Source organism: Tarenaya hassleriana, unplaced genomic scaffold (genome assembly GCF_000463585.1).
Source record: "Tarenaya hassleriana unplaced genomic scaffold, ASM46358v1 Cleome16, whole genome shotgun sequence".
Taxonomy (NCBI): Eukaryota; Viridiplantae; Streptophyta; class Magnoliopsida; order Brassicales; family Cleomaceae; genus Tarenaya; species Tarenaya hassleriana.
In genome coordinates, this window is record NW_010965019.1 from 1,342,799 (window position 1) to 1,355,061 (window position 12,263).

Sequence of the window (12,263 nt, forward strand, 5' to 3'; positions counted from 1 at the left end):
TGTGTTCCGGCAAGGTATCGAAGAACCCGTTTGATTGCCAACCAATGTAAGTCTGTAGGCTTGTGCATAAACTGGCTGAGCTTGTTCACCGCAAAGTTGACATCAGGACGAGTGAGGGAGAGATATTGCAGAGAGCCGAGAACTTGCCTGTATTCGGACGGGTCTGGAAGCGGAGTTCCAGAAGAGACAGTGAGTTTGATGGCAGAGGACATAGGCGTAGCAACAGGTTTGGCTTCATGCATTTGAGTTCGTTGAAGAATGTCCCTGATGTATTTCCTTTGACAGAGGAAAAGGCCATGGTCTGTTCGAGTTGCTTCGATCCCGAGGAAGAAGGACAGAGGACCTAAGTCTTTGAGTGAGAACTTCACTGATAGAGAGCTGATAAACGAGCTGATGATTTGATCGCAGTCGCCAGTGATCAGAAGATCATCGACATATATGAGGACTATGAGTGTGTGCTGGCCAGAGTTACGGTAGAACAGAGAAGCATCTGAAAGGGAATTAACAAATCCAGAATCAGTGAGATAAGAGCGCAGGGCGGAGTACCATGCTCGGGGTGCCTGTTTCAGCCCGTAAATCGCCTTGCGAAGTTTGCACACATGGTTTGGTTTGTCCTTATCAATGAACCCGGGAGGTTGGACCATGTAGACATCTTCCGAGAGACTTCCTTGGAGAAATGCGTTATTGACGTCGAGTTGTCGGATGGACCAGTGACGGGAGACTGCGATACTTAGAATTAGGCGAATAGTTGCGGGTTTAACCACCGGACTAAAAGTCTCGTGATAGTCGATTCCCGGTCGTTGGTGGAAACCTTTGGCAACAAGTCTGGCTTTGTAACGATCGATTGAGCCATCGGGAAGGTGTTTGACACGGAATACCCATTTGCAGCCAACAATATTGGTAGTGAAATTCGATGGAGCAAGCTCCCATGTCTCGTTGCGAAGAAGAGCGTTAAACTCATCACTCATGGCCAATCTCCAATGTGGTTGTTTGAGAGCTTGTGCTGCCGTAGTTGGAATGTCTGATACCTGATCAGAAACAGAAAAGGCAAACTTAGGGTTAGGTTTTCTAACATTCGCCTTTGCTCTTGTGACCATTGGGTGGTTGTTGACAGATGGATCTGGAATGATTGTTGTGCTGGTGACTGGAACCACTGGAGCAGAAGAAGATATCAACCGATCTGGACTGTCATGTTGAGGTAATGGCCTTGAGTCCGGCTCATCTGCAAAATTGTCAAGTGTAGGGCTAATCTCAGTGATCCGAGGTGATTGATCTGCACTGGGAGGCAGGTCTAGAGCGGGGTTCAGAGATGGCAGAGTGAATGGCGATATTGGCTGAGCAAAGGGTTCATCGGAGAGTGGAGACAGTGCTTCTCGGTTTGGTGGACGAAGAAACAGATGGGGAGATGCAAAGGGGAAGACTGACTCGTAGAAGACAACATGACGAGATACAAAAACTCGAGCCTTGATAGGATCAAGACAAAGATAAGCGCTTTGAGTGGGAGAGTAGCCTAGGAATACACATGGAGATGAACGAGAGTCAAGCTTGTGGGCTGAGTAAGGGCGCAGCCACGGGAAGCACAAGCAGCCAAAAATTTTGAGTTTGGTATAGGTCGGTGGTGTTCGAAACAAGAATTCGAATGGTGTTTTCATGGCAAGGTTTGGTGTTGGCATGCGGTTTATGAGGTAGATTGCAGTGGAGAATGCGTAAGACCAATATGATCGTGGGAGAGATGCATGCATAAGAAGTGAGAGTCCTGTCTCGACGATATGTCGATGCCGACGCTCGGAAATGCCATTGTGTTCGGGTGTGTGGGGAGGAGTAGAATAGTGGGAGATACCGTGATGGCTAAGGAATGAGGAGAGAGCAACATATTCGCCCCCGTTGTCGGTATAAAAGTTGATGATTTTTGTGGAAAATTTGTTTTCGACCAGGGACTTAAACTTGATAAAGAGATCACGAACATCAGATTTTCTTTTGATAGGATAGAGCCAAGAGTAGCGGGTGAAGTGGTCGACAAACAAGACATAATACTTAAAGCCATCAACGGATATAAGAGGTGATGTCCAAACGTCTGAAAATAAATATTCAAGGGGACGCGATGAGACGATGGTGGAAACGGAGAAGGGAAGTTTGTGACTTTTATTGCTAGAACAAGAAACACAATGTGATGACAATGAATCCCGAGACAATGGTAATGCATGATTTGAAACAACATGTTTGAGAATAGGCAAGGACGGATGACCAAGACGTGAATGCCACTCGGACAAAGTGGACTTGAGACTCGAGAAAGCAACAATGGAAGACACGGGTGATTTTGGAGTTGGCCATTCATAAACCCCGTCTCTAGTTTTTCCGGTGAGGAGTGGCGCCCCCGTGTTTAGATCTTTCACCTGAAACATATTAGAGAAAAATTCCACAGACACTTGATTAGTTTTGCAAAGTTTATGCACGGAAACAAGGTTTTTCCGAATGGCGGGTGCACATAGAACGTCATCAAATGATAATGAGCGGCGAGGTAGGGAAATAGAGAGGGAACCAGTGTGTGTGATTGGCAAACCTGTGCCATCTCCGACGACAACGTCGTCTGTTCCTTGGTAGGGCTGATGCAGTTCCAGATTCTGCAAGTCTGAGGTGATGTGGTGCGATGCACCACTGTCGAGCAACCAAGGAGTTGAATCGTAATAGGCACCCATAGCATTATATGCAGCAGGCGACATCATGCTCGAAGTGTGGTGGAGGTGCTGATCTGAGGGAGGCGCGCGTGGATTCTGTTTCGTTGCCGTGACGAGGCGAAACGTCGGACAGAATTTTGCACTGTGGCCTTGAGTGCCACAAGCCTGACAGCGCCCTTTGTAACCACCAGAATGTCCGGAGTGGGAGGAGCTGGACCTCCAATTCGAGACAGGGGTTCTGGAGTGTGAATGAAAGCGACGATTCCTGGTGATGTTGTTTGCTGTGACAGGGAATCCAGAGGGCAGAGTCACCGAGGAGGCTGCCAGTTTTGCTTCGTGATTGATGAGCTTTTCGTGCAGCTCTTCAATTGTGATCGCAGTGTCCTTTGCATTGACAACGTCGACAATTGGTTTGTATTCTTCTGGCAGGCCTTCGAGAATGGCTTCGAGGATGTCCTCATGCTCCATCGGTTTCGAGAGGATGGCTAACTCATCAGTCTTGGAGGTTATGAACCTGAGATATTCGTCCACTGTCTGCGTACCCTTGGTGCAACGTTTCACTTGATCTCGGAGTTGCAGAATGTGGCCACGAGAAGCTTTGCCATATGTGTTGGCGAGAGTTCGCCAAGCATCACGACTAGAGGCAGAGCGGGCAATGATTGGCTGGAGATTAATTGATAATGCTCCGAGTAAGGAGCTGAAGATGAGCCGGTCTTGTTGCTTCCAAGGCGCAAAGGCTGGGTTGGTTTGAGGCACACCATCTGTGAGGATGGTTGGCGATGGTACGACCGAGTTCTCGGTGATAAAGCACTCGAGGTTGTGACCCTCGAGAAGGGCTCGGACTTGTACACTCCATGTGAAGTAGTTTGTTGATGTCAGCTTCGTAACATTTGACATGTTACAGGTGAGGAGAGTTTTGGTCGGATCTAGGAGATTAAAGGTTGCCGCTGTCGGATCTGAAGTGGGCAGAGGAGCCACTGGTTCAGGATTGATGGTGTGGGTTGCATCTGGCGTTGAAGACATGATGCTGGACAGGAAAAAAAACGAAGAAAGTTGGATCTGTGGTGTTAACCTTGTGGCTCTGATACCATATAACAGAGTATGCAGAGAAGATGATGAAATCGGCTACATTGCAGAGAGCTTTACAAGAGAATATATAGTGTATGTACATGGCTGTAACCCTAGAGACAGAGAAGGAAATATACAGCTATGGAAAGTGGAAGATATTCACTTCCTTACAAGCCATTATGAAATTGAATACGTGGCACTTTTATGTGAACTTTTGGAGTGAAAAACTTATTCTTTCACTTTTCCAAAAAATTTAAAACTCACAAACATTTTTTGATTTTTTTCTTCTCCCAAAAAGATTTCGTTGCGATTCTAATAACAATTTTCTTAGTTTTCTTGTTATACTTGTCAGATTTCTATCTATGACGAGATCTGATACTCCAAAGTTGAAGAATTTGAGAATGCATGGAAAGTGTTCGATAAAAATCCTCAGAGAAATTTTGGCTTTTAAAACATCATACTGGTCATATCGGTCAGACTTTGGTCATACGGTCAGAATTTGGTCTGACGGTCAGACTTTGGGTTAAGTTGATAGATTTTTTTACACATGGAATTAGATCATCAAAACGATGAAAATGTGTCTTTATAACCCTTAAACAACTGTTTGAATTGTTTAAACTTAATTTAGGTCTTTATTTTTCATGTACAAATGGTCATACCGACCAGACTTTGATCATACGATCAGACTTTGGTCATATAGTTAGACTTTGGTCAGACGATCAGACTTGTTGAAAATTGATGAATTTGTCATTTTAAAAGTCTTAACATGGTAATAATCATCCCATATAACAAATTTTCAAGTTTAAATCGGTCATACAATCAAATGATTACACGATCAGACTTTAGTCAAACAATCAGACTTTGGTCATACGATCCGACTTTGGTCATACCGATCCGACTTTGGTCAAACAATCAGACATTGGTCATACGGACAGACTTTGGCTAGACGAGCAGACTTTGGTTATACCGATCATACTTTGTTAGACGATATACTTTGATCATACGATCATACCGCCAGACTCGTCATACGGTTATACTAGTCATACTTTTTCAAAAATTATGAATTTAAAAGTATTGATCAAACATGTTCTTTATATATAGAATTTTGTAGCTTATTAGGGTTTTGTTTTGATTCGATTCGATGGAATGGAATAATATAATTTAAGCTTACACTAATCAAATTTCTCCTATATAGCGAAGATTTGATACTCCAAAGTTGAAGAATTTGAGAATGCATGGAAAATGTTCGATAAAAATTTCCAAAGAAATTTTGCCTCTCGAAATGTCATACCGATTATACCGATCAGATTTTGGTCATACTGATCATACTTTTTCATTGTAAATATAAAGTATTAGTAGTATTTGTGTAACATATTAAATTTTCGAATCGTTTAAATTTAATTTAATTTAGACCTTTTATTTTCGTGTCTAAATGGTCAGATGGTCATACTATGGTCATACACATATACAACTTTTCGAATCATTAAAATTTAATTTAAACCTTTCATTTTCGTGTCCAAATAGTCAAACGATCATACTATAGTTAGACGGTCATACCTTGGTCAGACGGTCAGACTTGTTCGAAATTGCACGATTCATCGTTTTAAAAGTGTTAACATCGTAGTAATCATATCATATGACAGATTTCTCAAGTTGAAATTGGTCGTAACAATATGGATTGAGAACCTTTTTTGAATGTCAATGTAACTATTTCCAAAGAAGACCTAAAGTACTAGTAGTGTTTGTATAACACATTGGATACAATTGACTTATGTTGGGAGATTTTTTTTTCATGTGAAATTAGAACTCCAAAATGATGCAGTAGTATTTTTATAATCCCTATACAACTTTTAAAATAGTTTAAATTTAATTTAGGCATTTCTTTTTCGTACCCAAATGGTCATACAGTCATATGATCAGACGGTTATACCTTGGTCAGACGGTCATACTTGTTCGAAATCGTACGATTCATCGTTTTAAAAGTGTTAACATCGTAATAATCATACCATATGACATGTTTTTCAAGTTGAAATTGGCCGTAGCAATACGGATTGAACACCTTTTTTGGATGTCAATATAACTCTTTCTTTGTTCCAAAGAAGACCTAAAGTATTAGTAGTGTTTGTGTAACACATTGGATACAATTGACTTATGTTGTGAGATTTTTTTCATATGAAATTAGAACTCCAAAACGATGCAGTAGTACTTTTATAATCCCTATACAACTTAAAAATAGTTTAAATTTAATTTAGACCTTTCTTTTTCGTACCCAAATAGTCATACGGTCATACGATCAGACGGTCATACCTTGGTCAGACGGTCATACTTGTTCGAAATCGCACGATTCATCGTTTTAAAAGTATTAACATCGTAATAATCATATCATATGACATGTTTTTCAAGTTGAAATTGGTCGTAGCAATACAGATTGAATACCTTTTTTGGATGTCAATGTAACTCTTTCCAAAGAAGACCTAAAGTATTAGTAATGTTTGTGTAACACATTGGATACAATTGACTTATGTTGGGAGATTTTTTTTTCATGTGAAATTAGAACTCCAAAACGATGCAGTAGTATTTTTATAATCCCTATACAACTTTTAAAATAGTTTAAATTTAATTTATATCTTACTTTTTTGTACCCAAATGGTCATACGGTCATACAATCAGACGGTCATACCTTGGTCAGAACTATGTATTGATTCATTGGTTTATGAATGCATTACTTTTCCCGTTATATGATTAGCATGTTTGTTATATTATGGTAAATATCCTTGAATCATTGCAGATGATTCTAAATTTCCTGGTCAGTTATCATTGTGGGAACAATGATGAATTAAGACCAGCATGATGTGTGATAGATGATTATGATCATATGCATTAGATGCAAATCACAATCATGGGTTCTCGTTTGGAACGAGTTACTGGATGACCCGCATGAGATTGTCACATGGACATGAGTCATGACTTGAATCTCATACAGCGGTTCGTTCTTGGATCCTCAGACCTGAGATGTCTAGAGTATCTGATATGAGGAGTGACGTGTCTTGACTGCGTCAAACGTCGTCTTTAACCGGATGATCATAACGGCGTTGCTCAGATACGTTCACGAATCATATGCAGATAGTAGACATGCAATACGGGACTTGTCACCTCCTACGCAGGAGAGATGTCGCTGGGCCCCTCGTGGAAATCGGACTGTGAAAATGCGTGGCCACGCTATAGATGAATGTACATCTATTTTATCAGTCGGTTTGCCTAGACGAGTAAGCGGTTGAACTTGAAGGGTGGCTCATACCATGCCCTTGTTCAACATATGACATCGTGAGACAAAGGATCAGAACTCGAACTATTGCTGGCTTTGTTAGATCACCTCTAACTCTATTCTAGGTGGGTAGTCATGGCGTCTTGTTAGAGGCTAACCATGACTTGTGGTTCGGGAAATGTTTCCGAAGCCACTGCCACTTCGAATGGGCCTACAGGGTCACACACCATTAGGGATGGATCACACGTGAAGAGAACAACGCGAGAAAAGAGCGACGGAGCGATCTGGAAGAGTTCCAGATGGCCAGACCGTCCGGTCCAGACCTGGACCGGACGGTCCAGCCGTTCCGGAACGTTCGTTCCGCTGAGGAACGGACGAACCGTTCCGCAAATGCTAGACCGTGCGTTCTACGTTATAAAACGGACCGTCCGTTCTGCGTAGAATCAGAACGTTCGTTCCAGGCCTGGAACGGACGGTCCGACTTACGGGCAGTTTTCGGTTTTCGCGTTTTAAGGGTTTTGGGCAATTCTAATTAAAGTGAGAGCCGCCACAAACCCTAAAGCAAGAACCTCAGACGTCCTAGATTCTGATGAGAGCTTAGAGAAGCTTGATTTTGAGTTATAGAGATTGGAATATCGATTCCAAGTCAAGGACATCGGTTTTTCTCTTCACGAATCCTAGCAGATACGTTCCAAAGCGTTGGAATTCATCCCGCGGTGTGGATACGTGTAGAGGAGTTGTGCTTTCAACTCTCGGTGATTAAAACAGGCCCTGGATCGATTGATACTTCCAGATCTTGAAAGAACGAGGTAAGTATTCGAATCCCACGACGATATACACGATTGTTCGGGTTATTGCACAATTGGTTTTTGTGTGACGTTTGGCTAGGTTTAGATCTTTCCTTCCGCTGCATGAAACCTAGAAACCAAACCCTAGATCGATGAGATCGCATGCTAGGAACCCGAAGGGAACCCCAACAAGACGGTCATACTTGTTCGAAATCGCACTATTCATCGTTTTAAAAGTGTTAACATCATAATAATCATATCATATGACAGATTTCTCAAGTTGAAATTAGTCGTAGCAATACGGATTGAGCACCTTTTTTGGATGTCAATGTAACTCTTTTCAAAGAAGACCTAAAGTACTACTGGTGTTTTTGTAACACATTGGATACAATTGACTTATGTTGGGAGATTTGTTTTTTCATGTGAAATTAGAACTCCAAAATGAAGCAGTAGTATTTTTATAATCCCTATACAACTTTTAAAATGGTTTAAATTTAATTTAGGCCTTTCTTTTTCGTACCCAAATGGTCATACGGTCATACGATCAGACGGTCATACCTTGGTCAGACGGTCATACTTGTTCGAAATCGCACGATCCATCGTTTTAAAAGTGTTAACATAGTAATAATCATATCATATCACAAATTTTACGAGTATGACCAGTTTACCAATTTGATGATTATGATCAGTATTACCAATTTTGCGAGTATGACCAGTTTGACCAATTTGACAAGTATAACCAGTTTAGGAGTATGACCAGTGTGTGACCTTTTCGACATGTATGTATGACCAGTTTTCCGAATTTTTCCATTTTGACGAATTTCACAAATTTAATGATTTTGACCGGTTTGAGTCACGTGAATCATGGTATTACTGATATATATGTCATATTTGTTTCATCTGTATCATCTGAATTAAATATAAAGATGACAAAACAACAAATCACAAATGCCCACACTTAATAATGAATTTTAGAAAAATACTTATGGATTATTCACATATGTGTTTAATCGATGAATTGTCTCAAGCTTTTACTTGTTTTTCATAACAAATTAGCTGAAAAAAAGGCTGTAGATGAAGAGAGCTCGGAGACAGAGAACGTTTGAGAGGAGAAAGAGATTTTGCAGGTTCGACATATGCGAACGAAGAGAGAGAGAGGTGGGAGAGGAGAGAGAGAACCGAAATATTTTTATTTTAAATTTAATAATAATTAAAAAAGTAAGGGTATTTTTGGAAAGATACAATTATAAGGTTAGTAGATGATGATGTTTTTTAAAAAAAAAAAGTCAAGGTCATACCGTGAATTAAAAATGACATTTAAAGTCATTTTTGCAATTCCCCCGACACGTGGAGGCTGCAGGAATAATTCGGTTATGGGTCGACAAGGAAACATGCCCAAGGTTGGATTTGGGTATGTGTCAGAGAGTGGTGTTCCTCTCAACGTTATTTTGTATTTCCCTTGTTCTGGAGATTTCTGAGATCAAAAGTGGCATTTTTCTTTTTACAGATGTGTTCCTGTTACCAACACGTCGAAAGAAAGAAGTCAAGGTTTTGATTATAACGGTGTGTCCAACACAAAGACTTGCCTTCCTCGGACCTTGAACAAGGTTTTGGGCGCTAATGCTCTGATGTGGTGATTTTGGGTCTGCGGTCTTGGATGAGATGAGGTCAGTAATGGATTTCGAATTATCCAGTGCTGTGATTTCATATTTTTAGATGTTATTGTTCTACCAACTTCTGTCTAATTCTTACATATTAAGAGCATGTTGCATTATGAGTTTCAGCTTCAAAGTTTGTATGGGCAAAGTTCTAAAGATGCCCCTCTTGTTCTTGGAGGTCACGAATGATTATGGTTGGCTACAAATACAATGTGGATGTGATGTTATATATGTGTACTGCATGCTCTGTCTTTTCCTTCATAATCAGTGGAATTCCATGTTCCTGTAATTGTATTTGTTGCCTAGTCCTTGTGACCAATAGTGTACTTGTCATTTGGTTTTCGTATTGAATTTGGTTCGGTTCGGTTAGATTCTTGGTTTACCAAATGAAAAATGATCTCGAATGGACCAAATAGAACCGGGTAAGCTTCTTTTGTGATATTCATCTATATATAAAGTGGGTATGTTTTTTTGTTGAATGGGCTGAGAAATAAATATTAAATTTTGAATTTCTTGATTGTTTCTTGTGTGACTTATCCAATCTGTTTTATCTGCTTATATTTTTGTACAGGCTGCCCATTGTGCTTGATTTGGTAATTAAGTTTATAATTTTGGGTTCTTTAATTAGAGAAATAATAATCAACTCTAGGAAAAAAATAGTTAAATATCAGCCATGCCCATATGCTCATGTAAAATATTTGGCTATCGTATTATTTTATTTTTCGAACTGTTTTATATTTTAAGTTTTAACCTAGAAAGTTATGGGGGTGGGGGGCAAAAATCGTTAACTTTAATTTTTATAAAAGTAAACAAGGAATTATGTCACATCAATTTATTAAAATACTAGATGAATCTGAATTTAATTATCCGATCCCCTTGATAAAATATGAGTGGGTTTTAATTATTTGTTTAGCGTAAAAACGTTTTAGCCAAAAGAAGGAATATAATGAATGCTATGGAGCTGTGGTACGAGTTGTAAATTAAAATATTGGAACCTTTATTTAAAAATTAAAAAAAAAAGAGTATAAAAACCCCAAGAATGAAAGAGAGTGGTTGATTATCCGATAGTTAACGCCTAATTAAGATGGAAAGAGAGGTTAATCATAATTAACGTTAAAGTAAAACATTTACCAAAAAGAGAAACGGTCTGATTAGGAAGCATTAGGCAGACAGATCCGAGGTGGACCACTATAATGTATAACCTAATGTATTATTTGGTCGCAACCTACTTATAATTACAATAAGAATAATACATGGCTTATTCTCAAATCAATATTTTTATTCCGTATAGTTTGTGTGTGCATGGGCGCTTAATCAATATTTTTGTTTCGTATCGCGTGCGGTGTATTTAAATTATAATTATTAAATTTGGTTTCTTTTTTTCTTGTCGTTACAAAATTAACGCGTGACAGAAAAAGAACCGTACGAACTCCCTTCCGTTCCGTGGATGGGAGTCGCCGTCGAGGAAGTGAGCGAGCAGTCAAAGTGGAATTACACAGCTAAGTATTAGATGTTCACCAATATATATATATATATATATATAAGTGGATATGTAAACATGTGTTGATTACACACAAGCATATATGTGCTATATATGACTTTTGATCGACCAACTTTGTTGAGATTGTGTGCGTATGAATTAAATTACTTAATACCTTTGTATATTTGAAGATTTTTTTTTTGTACTTTCGTATCTAAAGTTTTTTTTTTTTGTCATCCGAAAGGATTTTTTTTTTGTTCCTACTAGTTCAAAGCATTTAAGTACAAAATATCTTAATATCCAATGAAAATACTTATAGAGTTTGATTGTAATTGTTTACAAAACGCAGTTTTTGAATCTCGAAATATTTTTAGATGACGTTCTAAATTTTGCCTCTATGGGCGTAATTTCAATTATAAAAAATGATAAAATATACACTATATATTTATATATATTTTTCCAAATGTAAAAAAGGCTTTAGAACTGCTGTTATTTTAAAACAGAGGGAATAAACTTATTGTTTCATTGAACTTCTTTAATTAGGAATATAACGAGGATTTTCAAACATTTTACACATTTACTATATAGAGCGTCGACTTTAGAAATGTGACAAAAGACGAACAAAAATAAATCAAGGGATACATAATTAATTAAGTACAGCCTATTATCGTTATTATTAACATCCAAATCATTGGAATATTTCGCAAAAATCTCGAACAATTAATAATAACACAATTACAGGAATAACCCCACCGAATCCCACGACCACAGCATTAGCCATTAGGGCAAACCAAAAAATCAGAACCAAGTAGAAGTGAGTAAAGAACAACTGGATTTGACACGCAATGCCCACGCAATTCACTATGTTCCCAATCCCATATTTAAACCAATTATATTAATCTCGTCCTAAACCCTAAAACAACACACCAACATACTTATTTGCTATTTTTCGTAACTACACATCTATACTTACACTCTGTTTCCCTCATTGTTGTGTGTGTGTGTGTGTATATAATGGATGACCCTAAAAATCCTACCAAACACATTATAACCAAAGCTTCCTCTCCATCAAATGTTCCAACTCACACGTGTGACACTCTCTCTCGCACGTGTGAAAACCCTCCAACACTTCAAGCTGCTGTTCCTTCTGCGGCTTCTCCGGCTATGGCCACCGCTGCTTCCTCCGTCTCCGGTGGCCGGAAAAGGCACCCGGTTTACCGGGGAATTCGATGCCGGAGCGGCAAGTGGGTCTCTGAGATCCGCGAACCCAGGAAGACGACAAGAATCTGGCTCGGGACCTATACCACGGCGGAGATGGCCGCCGCCGCC